The sequence below is a fragment of the Delphinus delphis genome, chromosome 14 (assembly GCF_949987515.2).
Source record: "Delphinus delphis chromosome 14, mDelDel1.2, whole genome shotgun sequence".
Lineage (NCBI taxonomy): Eukaryota > Metazoa > Chordata > Mammalia > Artiodactyla > Delphinidae > Delphinus > Delphinus delphis.
In genome coordinates this window covers 9,266,403-9,285,525 of record NC_082696.1, presented here as the reverse complement: position 1 = coordinate 9,285,525, position 19,123 = coordinate 9,266,403, and the positions used below count along the sequence as shown (strand labels likewise).

Below are 19,123 nucleotides of genomic sequence, written 5' to 3'. Positions count from 1 at the left end.
GGAGGCGGAGGGGGGAGCTTCGAAGCCGCGGAGGAGAGCACAGCAACGGGTGCGGAGGGCAAAGCGGGGAGATTCCCGCACAGAGGATCAGTGCCGACAGGCACTCACCAGCCCGAGGGGCTTGTCTGCTCACCTGCCGGGGCGGGCGGGGCTTCGAGCTGACGTTCTGAGGCTCGGGTTTCGGTTTCGGACGGAGCGCAGGGAGAGGACTGGGGTTGGCGGCTTGAACATAGCCTGAAGGGGTTAGTGCACCACGGTGGGGGCGGGGGGAAGTCTGCACCTGCCGAAGAGGCAAGAGACTTTTTCTTCCCTCTTTGTTTCCTGGTGCGTGAGGAGAGGGGTTTAAGACCGCTGCTTAAAGGTACTCCAGAGACGGGCGTGAGCCGCGGCTAAAAGCGCGGACCCCAGAGACGGGTGGGAGACGCTAAGGCTGCTGCTGCCGCCACCAAGGGGCCTGTGTGCGAGCACAGGTCACTCTCCACACCCCTCTTCCGCGGAGCCTGTGCAGCCCGCCACTGCCAGGTTCCCGGGATCCAGGGACAACTTCCCCGGGAGAACGCACGGCGGGCCTCAGGCTGGTGCAAAGTCACGCTGGCCTTTGCCGCCGCAGCCCCGCCCCGCACTCCGTGCCCCTCCCTCCCCGCCGGCCTGAGTGCGCAAGAGCCCCCGAATCAGCGGCTCCTTTAACCCCGTCCTGTCTGAGCAAAAAACAGACGCCCTCCAGCGACCGACACGCAGAGGCAGGGCCAAATCCAAAGCTGAGCCCCTGTGAGCTGTGAGAACAAAGAAGAGAAAGGGAAATCTCTCCCAGCAGCCTCAGAAGCAGCGGATTAAAGCTCCACAATCAACTTGATATACCCTGCATCTGTGGAATACCTGAATAGACAACCAATCATCCCAAATTAAGGAAGTGGACTTTAGTAGCAAGATCTATGATTTTTTTCCCTTTTCCTCTTTTTGTGAATGTGTATGTGTATGCTTCTGTGTGAGATCTTGTCTGTATAGTCTTGCTTCCACCATTTGTCCTAGGGTTCTATCCGTCCATGTTTTTTTTTTAAATTTTTTTCTTAATAATTAATTTTAATAACGTTAGTATACTTTACCTTCTTTCTTTCTTTCTTTCTTTCTTTCTTTCTTTCTTTCCTTCCTTCCTTCCCTCTTTTAGACAACGAATCATCCCAAATTGAGGAGGTGGTCTCTGACAGCAAGATTTCTGATTTTTCCCCCTTTACCTCTTTTAGTGAGGGTGTATGTGTATGCTTCTGTGTAAGATTTTGTCTGTATAGCTTTGCTTCCAACATTTGTCCTAAGGTTCTATCCGTCCCTTTTTTTTTTCTAAATAAGAATTTTTTAATTCAATAACTTTATTATACTTTATTTTATTTTTATTGTATCTTCTTTCTTTTTTCCTTCTTTCCCTCCTTCCTTCCTTCCTCCCTCCCTCTCTCCCTCCTTTCTTTCCTTTTTGCCTTCTTTCCTTCTTTGCTTCTTTCTTTCTTTCTTTCTTTCTTCCTTCCCTCCTTTCCTTCTTTCTTTCCTCGTACTTCTACTAATTCCCTCTACTTTTTCTCCCTTTTATTCTGAGCCGTGTGGATGAAAGGCTCTTGGTGCTCCAGCCAGGAGTCAGGGCTCTGTCTCTGAGGTAGGAGAGCCAACTTCAGGACACTGGTCAACAAGAGACCTCCCAGCTCCACATAATATCAAACGGCGAAAATCTCCCAGAGCCCTCCATCTTCACACCAGCACCCAGCTTCACTCAACGACCAGCAAGCCACAGTGCTGGACAACCTATGCCAAACAACTAGCAAAACAGGAACACAACCCCACCCATTAGCAGAGAGGCTGCCTAAAATCATAATAAGGCCACAGACACCCCAAAACACACCACCAGACGTGAACCTGCCCACTAGAGAGACAAGATCCAGCCTCATCCACCAGAACACAGGCACTAGTCCCCTCCACCAGGAAGCCTACACAACCCACTGAACCAACCTTAGCCACTGGAGACAGACGTCAAAAACAGCGGGAACTACGAACCTGCAGTCTGCAAAAAGGAGACCCCAAACACAGTAAGATAAGCAAAATGAGAAGACAGAAAAACACACAGCAGATAAAGGAGCAAGATAAAAATGCACCAGACCTAACAAATGAAGAGGAAATAGGCAGTCTACCTGAAAAAGAATTCAGAATAATGATAGTAAGGATGATCCGAAATCTTGGAAATAGAATGGACAAAATGCAAGAAACAGTTAACAAGGACCTAGAAGAAATAAAGATGAAACAAGCAACAATGAACAACACAATAAATGAAATTAAAAGTACTCTAGATGGGATCAAGAGCAGAATAACTGAGGCAGAAGAACGGATAAGTAACCTGGAAGATAAAATAGTGGAAATAACTACTGCAGAGCAGAATAAAGAAAAAAGAATGAAAAGAACTGAGGACAGTCTCAGAGACCTCTGGGACAACATTAAACGCACCAACATTCGAACTACAGGGGTTCCAGAAGAAGAAGAGAAAAAGAAAGGGACTGAGAAAATATTTGAAGAGATTATAGTTGAAAACTTCCCTAATATGGGAAAGGAAATAGTTAATCAAGTCCAGGAAGCACAGAGAGTCCCATACAGGATAAATACAAGGAGAAATACGCCAAGACACATATTAATCAAACTGTCAAAAATTAAATACAAAGAAAGCATATTAAAAGCAGCAAGGCAAAAACAACAAATAACACATAAGGAAATCCCCATAAGGTTAACAGCAGATCTCTCAGCAGAAACCCTACAAGCCAGAAGGGAGTGGCAGGACATACTGAAAGTGATGAAGGAGAACAACCTGCAGCCAAGACTACTCTACCCAGCAAGGATCTCATTCAGATTTGACGGAGAAATTAAAATCTTTACAGACAAGCAAAAGCTGAGAGTGTTCAGCACCGCCAAACCAGCTTTACAACAAATGCTAAAGGATCTTCTCTAGGCAAGAAACACAAGAGAAGGAAAAGACCTATAATAACAAACCCAAAACAATTTAGAAAATGGGAATAGGAACATACATATCGAATTACCTTAAATGTAAATGGACTAAATGCTCCCACCAAAAGACACAGATTAGCTGAATGGATACAAAAACAAGACCCTTATATATGCTGTCTACAAGAGACCCACTTCAGACCTAGAGACACATACAGACTGAAAGTAAGGGGATGGAAAAAGATATTCCATGCAAATGGAAACCAAAAGAAAGCTGGAGTAGCAATTCTCATATCAGACAAAATAGACTTTAAAATAAGGACTATTAAAAGAGACAAAGGACACTACATAATGATCAAGGAATTGATCCAAGAAGAAGATATAACAATTGTAAATATTTATGCACCCAACATAGGAGCACCTCAATACATAAGGCAAATACTAACAGCCATAAAAGGGGAAATCGACAGTAACACATTCATAGTAGGGGACTTAAACACCCCACTTTCACCCATGGACAGATCATCCAAAATGAAAATAAATAAGGAAACACAAGCTTTAAATGATACATTAAACAAGATGGACTTAATTGATATTTATAGGACACTCCATCCAAAAACAACAGAATACAGATTTTTCTCAAGTGCTCATGGAACATTCTCCAGGATAGATCATATCTAGGGTCACAAATCAAGCCTTGGTAAATTTAAGAAAATTGAAATTGTATCAAGTATCTTTTCTGACCACAATGCCATGAGACTAGATATCAATTACAGGAAAAGATCTGTAAAAAATACAAACACATGGAGGCTAAACAATACACTACTTAATAATGAAGTGATCACTGAAGAAATCAAAGAGGAAATAAAAAAATACCTAGAAACAAATGACAATGGAGACACAACGACCCAAAACCTATGGGATGCAGCAAAAGCAGTTCTAAGGGGGAAGTTTATAGCAATACAAGCCCACCTTAAGAAGCAGGAAACATCTCGAATAAACAACCTAACCTTGCACCTCAAGCGATTAGAGAAAGAAGAACAAAAACATCCCAAAGCTAGCAGAAGGAAAGAAATCATAGGAAGGAAAGATCAGATCAGAAATAAATGAAAAAGAAATGAAGGAAACAATAGCAAAGATCAATAAAACTAAAAGCTGGTTCTTTGAGAAGATAAACAAAATAGATAAACCACTAGCCAGACTCATCAAGAAAAAAAGGGAGAAGACTCAAATCAATAGAATTAGAAATGAAAAAGGAGAGGTAACAACTGACACTGCAGAAATAAAAAAGATCATGAGAGATTACTACAAGCACCTCTATGCCAATAAAATGGACAATCTGGAAGAAATGGACAAATTCTTAGAAATGCACAACCTGCCAAGACTGAATCAGGAAGAAATAGAAAATATGAACAGACCAATAACAAGCACTGAAATTGAAACTGTGATTAAAAATCTTCCAACAAACAAAAGCCCAGGACCAGATGGCTTCACAGGCGAATTCTATCAAACATTTAGAGAAGAGCTAACACCTATCCTTCTCAAACTCTTCCAAAATATAGCAGAGGGAGGAACACTCCCAAATTCCTTCTACGAGGCCACCATCACCTTGATACCAAAACCAGACAAGGATGTCACAAAGAAAGAAAACTACAGGCCAATATCACTGATGAACATAGATGCAAAAATCCTCAACAAAATACTAGCAAACAGAATCCAACAGCACATTAAAAGGATCATACACCATGATCAAGTGGGGTTTATTCCAGGAATGCAAGGATTCTTCAATATATGCAAATCTATCAATGTGATAAACCATATTAACAAATTGAAAGAGAAAAACCATATGATCATCTCAATAGATGCAGAGAAAGCTTTTGACAAAATTCAACACCCATTTATGATAAAAACCCTGCAGAAAATAGGCATAGAGGGAACTTTCTTAAACATAATAAAGGCCATATATGACAAGCCCACAGCAAACATCATCCTCAATGGTGTTAAACTGAAAGCATTTCCACTAAGATCAGGAACAAGACAAGGTTGCCCACTCTCACCACTCTTATTCAACATAGTTTTGGAAGTTTTAGCCACAGCAATCAGAGAAGAAAAGGAAATAAAAGGAATCCAAATCAGAAAAGAAGAAGTAAAGCTGTCACTGTTTGCAGATGACATGATCCTATACATAGAGAATACTAAAGATGCTACCAGAAAACTACTAGAGCTAATCAATGAATTTGGTAAAGTGGCAGGATACAAAATTAATGCACAGAAATCTCTTGCATTCCTATACACTAGTGATGAAAAATCTGAAAGTGAAATCAAGAAAACACTCCCATTTACCATTGCAACAAAAAAATAAAAATATCTAGGAATAAACCTACCTAAGGAGACAAAAGACCTGTATGCAGAAAATTATAAGACACTGATGAAAGAAATTAAAGATGATACAAATAGATGGAGAGCTATACCATGTTCTTGGATTGGAAGAATCAACATTGTGAAAATGACTCTACTACCCAAAGCAATCTATAGATTCAATGCAATCCCTATCAAACTACCACTGGCATTTTTCACAGAACTAGAACAAAAAATTTCGCACTTTGTATGGAAAAACAAAAGACCACGAATAGCCAAAGCAATCTTGAGAACGAAAAAAGGAACTGGAGGAATCAGGCTCCCTGACTTCAGACTATACTACAAAGTTACAGTAATCAAGACAGTATGGTACTGGCACAAAAACAGAAAGACAGATCAATGGAACAGGATAGAAAGCCCAGAGATAAACCCACGCACATATGGACACCTTATCTTTGATAAAGGTGGCAGGAATGTACAGTGGAGAAAGGACAGGCTCTTCAATAAGTGGTGCTGGGAAAACTGGACAGGTACATGTAAAAGTATGAGATTAGATCACTCCCTAACACCATACACAAAAATATGCTCAAAATGGATTAAAGACCTAAATGTAAGGCCAGAAACTATCAAACTCTTAGAGGAAAACATAGGCAGAACGCTATGACATAAACCACAGCAAGATCCTTTCTGACCCACCTCCTAGAGTAATGGAAATAAAAACAAAAATAAACAAATGGGACCTAATGAAACTTCAAAGCTTTTGCACAGCAAAGGAAACCATAAACAAGACCAAAAGACAACCCTCAGAATGGGAGAAAATATTTGCAAATGAAGCAACAGACAAAGGATTAATCTCCAAAATTTACAAGCAGCTCATGTAGCTCAATAACAAAAAAACAAACAACCCAATCCAAAAATGGGCAGAAAACCTAAATAGACATTTCTCCAAAGAAGATATATAGACTGCCAACAAACACATGAAAGAATGCTCAACATCATTAATCATTAGAGAAATGCAAATCAAAACTACAATGAGATATCATCTCACACCAGTCAGAATGGCCATCATCAAAAAATCTAGAAACAATAAATGCTGGAGAGGGTGTGGAGAAAAGGGAACACTCTTGCACTGCTGGTGGGAATGTGAATTGGTTCAGCCACTATGGAGAACAGTATGGAGGTTCCTTAAAAAACTACAAATAGAACTACCATATGACCCAGCAGTCCCACTACTGGGCATATACCCTGAGAAAACCAAAATTCAAAAAGAGTCATGTACCAAAATGTTCATTGCAGCTCTATTTACAATAGCCCGGAGATGGAAACAACCTAAGTGCCCATCATCGGATGAATGGATAAAGAAGATGTGGCACATATATACAATGGAATATTACTCAGCCAAAAAAGAAACGAAATTGAGCTATTTGTAATGAGGTGGATAGACCTAGAGTCTGTCATACAGAGTGAAGTAAGTCAGAAAGAAAAAGACAAATACCGTATGCTAACACATATATATGAAATTTAAGAAAAAAAAATTTCATGAAGAACCTAGGGGTAAGGCAGGAATAAAGACGCAGACCTACTAGAGAACAGACTTGAGGTTATGGGGAGGGGGAAGGGTGAGCTGTGACAGGGCGAGAGAGAGTCATGAACATATACACATTAACAAACGTAGTAAGGTAGATAGCTAGTGGGAAGCAGCCGCATGGCACAGGGATATTGGCTCGGTGCTTTGTGACAGCCTGGAGGGGTGGGATAGGGAGGGTGGGAGGGAGGGAGACGCAAGAGGGAAGACATATGGGAACATATGTATATGTATAACTGATTCACTTTGTTATAAAGCAGAAACTAACACACCATTGTAAAGCAATTATACCCCAATAAAGATGTTAAAAAAAAAAAAACTACAATGAGGTATCACCTCACACCAGTTATAATGGGCATCATCAGAAAATCTACACACAGTAAATGCTGGAGAGGGTGTGGAGAAAAGGGAACCCTCTTGCACTGTTGGTGGGAATGTAAATTGATACAGCCACTATGGAGAACAGTATGGAGGTTCCTTAAAAAACTAAAAATAGAATTGCCATGTAACCCAGCAATCCCACTCCTGGGCATGTACCCAGAGAAAACCGTAGTTCAAAATGACACATGCACCCCAATATTCACTGCAGCACTATTTACAATAGCCAGGTCATGGAAGCAACCTAAATGCCCATCAACAGACGAATGGGTAAAGAAGATGTGGTAATATATACAATGGAATAGTACTCAGCCATAAAAAGGAACGAAATTGGGTCATTTGTAGAGACGTGGATGAATCTAGAGACTGTCATACAGAGTGAAGTAAGTCAGAAAGAGAAAGACATATATCGTATATTAATGCATATATGTGGAACCTGGAAAAATGGTATAGATGAACCAGTTTGCAGGGCAGAAATAAGAGACACAGATGTAGAGAACAAACATATGGACACTAAGGGGGGAAAGTGGTGGGGTCATGGTGGTGGTGTGATGAATTGGGAGATTGGGATAGACACATATAAACTAATATGTATAAAATGGATAACTAATAAGAACCTGCTGTGTAAAAAAATAAAATAAAATTCAAAAAAAATTTTGAATCATTATGTTGTACACCTGAAACAAATATAATATTGTAAATCAACTGTACCTCAATAAAAATAAATAAATTAAATGTTTTATATTTCACTCTGTCCTAAAATATAGTTAGCTGGGTTTAGAATTCTAAATTAATAGTAGGTTTCCTTAAGCATGTTCATGCTATTTCTAGTGACATTTCATCTGATATTTATTGATGCTCATAAGAAATCTGTTGTAAGTCTACTTTTTGTTTCTTTGCAGGCAAAATATAAAGAGGTTTATAATATTCTCTGTAGAACCACACTGCCTAGTTTCAAATCCAGTTCTGCCAACAACCTATATTAGTTGTGTCTTTTATGATGCTCTGACATCTTGGGGCCTTGAGGACCCAGGAGGTGACTTCCCCTTCCAGGGTTACCTAATTCTTAGAAACTGTGAAGAATTTTGCTTCTAAGCACACCTTTCACATGCAAACCAACCAATCCTAGTCTCTACTCTGCAATGCCTCCTTTATTTATCATACACCATGCCAATATTCCCCTTACCCTGAATCAACCCAGGGCCAGGTATCAGACAACTAGGGACCTCCTAGTTGGCAGCCCAGAGGCTGCCAAAATTATTCAATCTATCCAACCCTAAACTCGTTCAGCTTATCTATCCTGTCTTATCCAATCCTTCCCATGAAAATCACAACAAAGGCTCTGGCCCATGGTTTCCCTCTAACTCCTTCTACACCGGGGAACCCTAATGTTTCCCCAGGTGGCTGTGCACGGCATGGCACATCTCTCCTCTTGGAAACAACACTAAATTCTTCTTTCAAGGCAGCTGTCTTTGTGTCACCTTACCATCCATGATTAAAAAGAAATCCTGAGTACATTTTAAAACACAACTAGACATATGATTATGGACTAACTAACCTCTCTGTGCCTCACTTTCCTCATCTACAAAATGGCAGTAGCAATAGGACTACTTTAAAGGGTTATTATAAATATTATGAGTTGATACATGTAAAACACACAGAATAGTGTCTATTCCAAGTTAAGTGCTCAATAAATTTTATCATTATCATGATTATTTTATTTCATCCACCAGTTTTAAGATCTTTTATTTCTGATGTTCTTAAATGTCCCTATTTTATGGGTGTTTTACATATACTGCTCAGGATTTGGTGTGCTCCATTCTATTTTTTCCTTCTGGTACTCCTATTAGATGTATGTTAGACTTTCTTACTCTATACTCCAAATATCAGTTTCTTCCATATTTTCTACCTTTTTCTGTCCCTGATATGCATTATGGATTGTTTCCTCAAATCTATCTTCCAATTCATCCTTTATTTAGCTGTATTTAGCTTGTCATTCAATCTATCTACTGATTATTTCAGTTACTTTCTTTTATTTCTAAAACTTCTATTTGGCGTACTTTCACACTTTTCTGCTCTTTTTACACACTATTCTGTTTCTGTCTTAAATTATGACAGATTGTAAAAATGGCCACAAGTTATTCCTTTTCCTGTGTGAATGTTCCTTGCTAGTGCCTTCCCATACTGACTAGGGACTGGCCTTACAACTGACTTTGGCCATAAGACAACAGAAACATGATGCAGGCAAAGACTTGAGAAGCACTTGCACACTGAGGCTTCTGTCTTTGCTGCTCTTGGGAACTGTGTGACCTCCACCATGAAAAGATGCCCAGCTTACTCTGCTGAATGAAAAGAGAAATGCTGCTGAATATCCCCATTTGCCCAAACACCAGTACAAACTGACAGCCAGCACCAGCTGACAGGCATATGAGGTAATCTCTAGCTAACTAGCCCCTAGCTGACCCTACAAAACCCATATTCAACCCTTAGACTTATAAGCAATAATAAAATGGTTGTTTTAGTAAACTGAGCTTTGGAATAGTTTACAGTGCAGCAAAAAGCTAACTGGTACATGTGGTTTCTAAACCTTCCTTTACACTTGAAACATACTTATTTTAAAGTTTCTCTGTTGGACCACTGTTTCTAATAATTAGGGCTGGCTATCTTTCACAGTGGTTTGTCTATACGCTTTGTAATCTTTGATTGAGAGCTCATCTTCAGTGGGAATATCTTCTGTGGGAGTCCTATGTGACATAGGACATATGTCAACTGTGCACACAGCAGTTTTAAACTTTCTTGGTCAAAGTATGACAGGTATTACAAATTTCTGGATATCTCAACCTGGGTTCCCAGCACTATGAGGACAGTGTGAATTCAAACCCCACAACCATAAGTGGTTTTAATCAGAGTTCCAATTTCCACTCTTTAATGCTCTTGGTAAAAGAACGTTTTCATGCTGCTTCTACAGTCTAATGGAAAAAATCTGCTAGTCCCTATTTCCTTGAATGTGTACACCTTCAAGACAATCACCTTTAAGCTAGGCTGACTTTAACTCTGTTGCACATAAGGTCCAAGTAATTAAGGTCTCTTATCAGTTTCTGATAACCCAATAACTTGCTTCAAGCTTTCCCTCAGTGCTACAACTTTTACTGAGTTTCCTCTTCTCTTCCTTCTCACAATTCCAAGTTCTTTCACTGCATCCTAACTAAAAAGTTTCATGTGTATGGAAGGAGCAGAGGATGCTGCCTGGAAGTAAAAGTAACTTCTTAAATCTGAGCACGTTATTCCCCTGCTTCAAATCTTTCAATAATTCCCCATTGCCCACATCAGTGTTTCTTAATATCTAGAAAATTAGTGGTCCTAAGTTGTCTATCAAGAGTGCTACAGGTTTGCCTCTCAGTTTCAGAGGAAAAAGTGATAAAATAATTTTTTTTTTTTTTTTTTGGCTGCATTGGGTCTTCGCTGCTATGCATGTGCTTTCTCTGGTTGCAGCGAGCAGGGGTTACTCTTTGTTGCGGTGTGCAGGTTTCTCACTGTGGTGGCTTCTCTTGTTGCTCAGCACGAGCTCTAGGCATGCAGGCTCAGCACTTGCGGCACACAGGCCCTAGAGCACGCGGGCTTTAGTAGTTGTGGCATGTGGGCTCAGTATTTGTGGCACACAGGCTTTAGTAGTTGTGGCACACAGGCTCAGTAGTTGTGGCTCGCAGGCTCTAGAGCACAGGCTCAGTAGTTGTGGCACCTGGACCTAGTGGCTCCGTGGCGTGTGGGATCTTGCCAGACCAGGGATTGAACCCATGTCCCCTGCACTGGCAAGCAGATTCTCAACCACTGTGCCACCAGGGAAGTCCCTGATAAAAAAATTTGTTCATATACTTTTTTTTCCATTTTTAAGGTGTTTTAGACATAGTAATATTAACCCTTTAAATGTACAGCTCTAAGGTTTTGATAAATGCCATCAAATCAAAATTTAAAAGTCTTATCAACCCAAACAATTCTTCCCCCTTTTGTAGTCAAATCTCTTCCACACCTAGCTCTTGAAACCGCTGATCTGTTTTCTGTCACTATAGTTTTGCCTTTGCAAAGATGCCATGTAAACGAAATCATACAGTATGTAGCCTATGAGTCTGGTTTCCTTCACTTAGCAAAAGGCAACTGAGAATCATCCGTGTTGTTGTATTAGTAATTTATTTTTTTTATTGCTTAGTACCATTCCATCCTATGGATATACTAGTTTGTTTATACATTCCCCAGCTGAAGGATATTTGGCTTCTTTTCAGTTTCTGGTGATTATGAACAAAGTAGCTATAAACACTTGCATACAGATTTTTTTGTGTTAATATAAGTTTTCACTTCACTTGGGTAAAAACCTAGATGTGAGTCATAAGGTAAATGTATTTTAACTTTATAAGAAACTTTTCCAAAATGGATGTACCATTTTGTATTACCAACAGTAATTATTAGAGATCCAGTTGTACTGCATCTTCATTCACACTTGACAGGGTCAGTCACTTTAATTTTATGCATTCTAATAGGTGTATAATAATATCTCATTATGGTTTTAACTTGCATTTCTGTAAGATATATTTTTTTATGTGGACCATTTTTAAAGTCTCTACTGAATTTATTACAATACTGCTATTTTATGTTTTTGGTTTTTCGGCCACGAGGCATGTGGGATCTTAGCTCCCCAACCAGGGACTGAACTTGTACCTCCTGCAACAGAAGGCAAAGTCCTAACCACGGGACCACCAGGGAAGTCCCACTTTCATTTTTTTTAATGACCAGTGATGTTGAGCATCTTTTCATGGGTTTATCTGCCATCTCTATTTATTCTTTGGTGAAGAGTCTGTAAAAAAATGTTTGCCCCTTTTTTTTGGCTGCACCACATGGAATGCGGGATCTTAGTTCCCCGACTAGGGATCAAACCCTTGCCCTCTGCAGTGGAAGTGCAGACAGAGTCTTAACCACTGGACCGCCAGGGAAGTCCCTGACCATTTTTAATAAGGTTGTTTGTTTCCTATTTATTGAGTTTTGGGAGTATTTTATATATACTCTGGATAAAAGGTCTTTGTTAGACATGTGATTTGTAAATATGTTCTTCCAGCCTACAGCTTGTCTTTTCATTCTCTTAAATGTGTTTTCAAAGAGCAAAAGTTCTCAATTTTGATGAAGTCAAATTAATCAACTTTTAACTTTATGGATCATGATTTTGGTGTGTCATAAAAGAAATCTTTCCTTCATCCAAGGTCACCAAGTTATTCTCCTATACTTTTCTCTAGGAGATTAACAGTTTTAGGTTTTACATTTAGGTTTATGATCCATGCTGAGTGGATTTTTGTATAGAGTGAAAGTTATAGATTAGGGTTCTTTTTTTTGCATATGCATATGCAATTGTTCTAGAATCATTTGTTGAAAGGACTGTTTCCCCATTTAATTGCCTTTGCATCTTTGCCAAAAATCAGTTGACTGACCACATGTATACATGTCTATTACTGTTTCATTGATCTATACGTTGACTCAATCTTTGTTCCAATGCCACATTCATCCTGACTACTGTATATTTACAGTAGACTTGAAATCAGGTAATGTGTATCTTTGAACTTTGTTGTTTTTTTGTTTTGTATTGTTAATTAATTTATTAATTTATTTATTTTTGGTTGTGTTGGTTCCTCATTTCTGTGAGAGGGCTTTCTCTAGCTGCAGCAAGCGAGGGCCACTCTTCATCGCGGTGTGCAGGCCTCTCACTATTGCGGCCTCTCTTGTTGTGGAGCTCAGGCTCCAGACATGCAGGCTCAGTAGTTGTGGCTCATGGGCCTAGTTGCTCCGCGACATGTGAGATCTTCCCAGACCAGGGCTCGAACCCGTGTCCCCTGCATTGGCAGGCAGATTCTCAACCAATGCACCACCAGGGAAGCCCTGTTGTGTTTTTTCAAAATTGTGTTTGCTACTCCAGTTTGCCCTTCCATATAAATTTTAGAATCAGCTTGTCTATTTCTACAAAAAAATTCTTCTGAAATTTCGATTGAGTCTTCCAATCCATTAATATGGATTATCTATTTGTTCAATCATCTATCATGTTTTTCACATATGTTTGGTAATTTCCAGCATACAAATATTGTATATACTTTTAAAGAGTTATACCAAAGTATTTTATGATTTTTAGTACAATTATAAATAATTATTTGGGTTTTAATTTCAATTTCCAGTTGTTCACTACTAGTATATATAAACGATTGAGTTTTGTGTATTTCCTTGTATCCTGTGACCTTGCTAAGCTCATTTATTAATTTTGGGACCTTTATTTGTAGATTGTTTTGGATTTTTCTACATAGACAGTTATGTTGCCTGTGAATAGAGACAGTTCAATTTCTTCCTTTCCAACCAATATGCCTTCTATTTCTTTACCTGGCTTTACTTCACAGGCTAGGACCTACAATACAATGCTGAATAAAAATAGTGAGAGCAAATATCCTTGTATTGTTCCTGACCTTAGGAGAAAAGTATTCAGTCTTTCACCATTAAGGATGACGTTAGCTGTAGACTCTTTGTAGCTGTCCTTTTTCTCTTTGAGGACATTCCCTTCTATTCCCGAATTGCTGAATTTTGTCAGAAGCATTTTGTGCATTAATTAAGGTGAACATATGATGTTTCTGTAGTCTGTTAATATAATACATTTCCCCAATTAATATTCCCAGAATAAACCTAAGTCACGATACAATATCCTTTTTAAATATTGTTTTGGATTTGCTAATTTTTTTTTTTTTAATTTTTGGCTACATTGGGTCTTTGTTGCTGTGCGCGGACTTCCTCTAGTTGCGGTGAGCAGGGGCTACTCTTCATGTGGTACGCAGTCTTCTCATTGCGGTGGCTTCTCTTGTTGCGGAGCATGGGCTCTAGGCATGCAGGCTTCAGTACTTGTGCCTCGCAGGCTCCAGAGCGCAGGCTCCAGAACACAGGCTCAGTAGTTGGGGCACACAGGCTTAGTTGCTCCACGGCATGTGGAATCTTCTCGGACCAGGGCTCAAACCCATGTCACCTGCATTGGCAGGCGGATTCTTAACCACTGCGCCACTAGGGAAGCCCCTGCTAGTATTTTGTTAATATTTTTTGTGTCTATGTTCACAAGAGATACTAATATCTAGTTTTCTTCTGATGTCTTTGGTTTTCACATCAAGGTATTGCTGGTCTCATAAAATAAGTAGGCAAGTGTTCCATCTTCTTTTATGTTCTGGAACAGTTTATGTAGTATGTTTATACTACATACTGGGTATGTAGTATACCCAGTTTATGTATGTATTCTTTCTTCCTTAAAAAGTTTTAAGTAGGATTCCCACATTATCTTTTTAAGGTCTTAGGGTCTAAAGTGGCATGTTCTCTTTCATTCCTGAGTTTTGACAATTTGTGTCTTTTTTTTCCTCACCATTTTCTTTTTTTTTTTAATTGGGGTATAGTTGTTTTACAATGTTGTGTTAGTTTCTACTGTACAGTGAAGTAGAGTTCCCTGTGCTATACAGCAGGTTCTTATTAGTCATCTATTTTATATATATTAGTGTATATATATCAATCCCAATATCTCCCAATTCATCCCACCACCTCCCCAACCCCTCTGCTTTCACCCCCTTGGTATCCATACATTTGTTCTCTACATCCGTGTCTCTTCTTTTTTTTCTGCCAGTCTAGCTAGAGATTTCTCAATTTCGTTGATATTTTCAAAGACCCAGGTTTTAGTTTCATTGAATTACTCTCCTGTTTTTCCATTATCAATTTCATTACTTTGTGCTCTTAATAGTCTCTGCCTTGTGCTTATTTTGATTTCAAATAGCTCTTTTTTCTCAAGCTTCTTAAAATTGAAGCTTAGATCACTAATCTAAAATTTCCTTTTTCCTAATGTAAATATTTAATGCCAAAAATTTCCCTCTAAGTATTGATTTGACTGCATCCTTCACATTTTGATATGCTGTTTTTTTTCTTTCATTCAATTAAAAATATTTTCTAATTGCCCTGTGACTTCCTCTTTGACCCATGGGATATTTAGAAGTATCTTAATGTCCAAATATTTGGGAATTTCCAGGTATCTTTGTTATTGATTTTTAGTTTAATTCCATTGTGGTTGGAGAACAGGCTTTGTATACTTTCAATTCTTTTAAATCTTGGCTTGCTTTATGATACAGAATATGGTCTCTCTTGATGAATATTCCATACTCACTTGAAAAGAATGTATATTCTGTTGTTGCTGGGTAGAGTGACCTACAAATGACTATTAGTTGATGGTGCTTTCCAGGTGTTTTCTTCCTTACTAATTTTATGTCAAGTCATTTTGTTGATTACTAACAGAGGAGTGTTGAAGGCAGGGGCCAGTCAATCATGAAAGTCCTTTTTAGCTAAATTAAGGAGTATGAAGCTTACCCTGAGTTATGGAAGCTGACGGGAGATTAACTTTAAGAAAGAGAATAATAAGATTAAAAAACTTTTTTTAGAAAACTTGACAAGATTGAAAATAGGTTGGAGGAGAGCTAAAGTAGAGACGGGGAGAACCAATAGGGAGGCTTTTAACAATAATCAAGGAGAAACATGTACTTGAATTAAGGCAGTGGCTCTGAGAATAATCAAGAAAGAACAGACTTAAGGAGATAATAAGAGAAAAGAATCTGATAAACAACTGGGTGAGAGATGGAGAGGAATGGGTAAAAGGGAAGAGGCAATTATGATTCTCAGTTTCTGGTTTGGATTAGTTAGTATATAAGGGATAACATTTACCAAAATAGAAAAATACAAGAAGAGAAATGGATTTGAGGGAAATTCCCAATTTCAACATGCTGAGATGAAGGTTCTTGTAAAATATTCATGAAAGATGTCCATTAAGCTATGTGGGCTCAGCAGAGAGGTCTACACTATAGATATAGATTTATGTCATCTATTATAGATTTATGTCATCGGCACATATTATTAATTGAAGCCATAGTTTTGGATGAAGTTATTGAAGATCAGCATATAAACCAGTGTTTCTCTAAATGTCACCCTAAAATTTTCTGCAGATTATTAAAACGCAGATTCCTAGACACCATTTTAGATTAAATTTATCTAAGACTCATAGGCTGAAACCAAGGTGTTAGCTGGGCTGTATCACTTATTGAAAGCTCTGAGGGAGACTGCACTTCCAGGCTCATTCAGGCTGTTGGCAGAATTCAGTTCTATGCAGCTGCAGGACTGAGGTCCTTGTTTCCTTGCTAGTTGTTGTCTGAGTGCCACCCTTCACTCTCAGAGCCTTCCCTCTAGTCTTTGCAGGTAGCCCCTTACATCTGAGAACCAGCAGCAGCTTATCCTTCTCACATTGCCACATCTCTTGACTCTTCTGCTTTCCTCTTCCACTTTAAAGAGTCTGTGTGATTACATTAGTCTCTCCTAGAACATCTAAAATAATCTCCCTACCCTAAAATCTGTAACCTTAATTCCATCTGCAAAGTCCCCTTTTCCTTGTAATGTAACATATTCACAGGTTCCAGGGATTTGGGAATGGACATCTTTGGGGCGCCAGTATTCTGCCTACCACAAGCAGTCTGATACAAGTCATTTTGTAGACATATATTTTCATTTCTCTTGGGTAAATATCTAGGAGTGGAATTGCTGGTTCATAGTGCAGATACATGTGTAACTCTATAAAACACTGGGCACACAGCTGAATAAAGACTACATCACCTATCTTTCCTTCTTGTTAGTGTGTCACTGATTAAGAACTGGTTAATGGGTTGTAAGTGGATGTGTCATATGCAACACCTGAGAAGTGTCCTTAAAGAGAAAAGTATGTGCCTTTCCATCAAGCTTCCCTCTTGCTATGAGCAGGTGGCATTTGGAATTAAAGCAGTCATCTCAATCATGAGGTAGCATGCTAAGGATGGCAGAACAGCAAGACAGAGGAATCTGAATCCCTGATGATCACAGAGCTGCTGCCATACCATCCGTGGCCTGCCTACCTATAGAATCATATGCATATTTAAGCCATTATTATATTTTCTATGTAATGAGACTAAATCCAATTCTAACACATCACAGTTTTAAATATCTATATGCTAGTGATCCCAAAGTGGTACCTTCAGCCACAATCTTTCCAGACTCATGTATCCAACAGCTACTGGAACATTTCCACTTGGATGTAAAACAGGCCTTTCAAACTTAACTGTCCAAAACAGAATTCTTTATTTTTTCTCCCTGAACTCTTCCTCCTCTCATTCTCCTCATCAGCACCAAACAAATAGTAAATGGTTTTTTATGATAAATGGTGAATGATCTACCTCAGAGCTCAAGCAAAAAACACATATGTTGGCCTTGATTCCTTGTTTTCCCCTCGCCTCGTATCCAAACCATGCACAATTCTTGTTCTCTGCCATCAAAATATAACCCAAATCCTGCCACTTTTTTCCATCCTCACTGTTACTACTCTAGTGCAAGTCACCATCATCTCTCATTTACAATGGCATCCTCAACAGTGCTTTTGTAGCTTAAAAAATCCTTCCCAGAGAGATGAAAAAGTTCTGGAGATAGGTAGTAGTAATGGTTGCATGATAACATGAATATCACTGAACTGTACACCTAAAAGTGGCTAAAATGGTAAATCTTATGTTACGTGTATTTAACCCAAATAAAACAAACAAAAAAGAAATCTTTCCTAGAGACAACATAGCCTCCTATATTTCCTTTTTTTTTCTAAATATTTTTCATGTCTGTCTTTCACACTTAGGTCTTCAATCCATTTGGAAATTACTATTGTGAACGGTGTGAAGCAGGAATCTAATTTGTCTTCAATCTATGTGGATATCACATATCTCAGCATCATTTATTGAATACTCTGTGCTTTTATAATACCAAAGCTTACCAAAGCTAACCTTATACTTAGCTTCCATATGTATGTGGACGTGTTTCTAAGCTGTCTATTCTGTTCCATGAGTCTACTTACCTGTCCCTAAACCAATACCAGTAATTAAGACAGTAGTCTCAATTATCATGGCTTTATATTGTTTTGATATCTGGGAGGAAGAGACTTTATTTTTCTTCAAAATTGAGTTAGCAATTCTGGGTGCTTTGCCTTTTCATATACATGTTAGGTTCAGCATGTCAAGTTCCATGAAAAACTATACAGCAATTTTAATTGGAATTGCAGTGAATCTGTAGAATTGGAGAAAACTGACATCTTTATGATACTGAGTCTTCCTATCCCTGAATATGGTATATCTCTCCATTTACCTGGGTCTTCTTTTATGTGTTTCAGTCGAGCATTATAATTTTCTCCTTAAAGGACTATGCAGCTTTAGTCTGATTTATTTCCAGATACCTTCAGTTTTTAATACAGTTATGAATAGTATCTTTTTTATTATTAAAATTCCTAGTTAGTTATTGCTGGTGTGTAGAAGTTACTGTTTTACTCAGAAATCTGCTTGAACTGAAGGCCATTTCTGATGACCTCCTAACCAAAGAAGCCCTCCCAGTCATTCTTTATAACTTCACATCAGTTACCCCTTCTTGTTAACTGATTTTTAGTGTCCCTCTCCCCCACTATAATTAGTTGTTTGTTCACCATTGTATAGAATAGGGTCTGTGCAATACATAATTGTGCAAAATCTCTGTTAAATAAATAAATAAGGTCTTAAATCTGGATGATTTGGAAAAATACAGGAAGAAAAGCAGATTTTGAAGTGAGGGTGGAGTGAGAACTAGTTCAGTTTGAGAGGCGGTGTTTAGAGTTCTCACAGGTCATTAATGTGCAGGCATCAGGCCAGCACCTGGAGCACAAGCATGGAGGTTTGATGTGATGGAACTGATGAGACCGTCAAGGAGGAG

General features: G+C 38.8%; 1 protein-coding gene across 2 annotated transcripts in view; it reads right to left on the bottom strand.

Annotated features, from left to right (window-relative positions):
• The window catches only part of SERAC1 (serine active site containing 1), an 87,300-nt gene that overhangs the window by 67,352 nt on the left and 825 nt on the right, over positions 1–19,123 (bottom strand). The gene's annotated exons all lie outside the window — the stretch shown is intronic.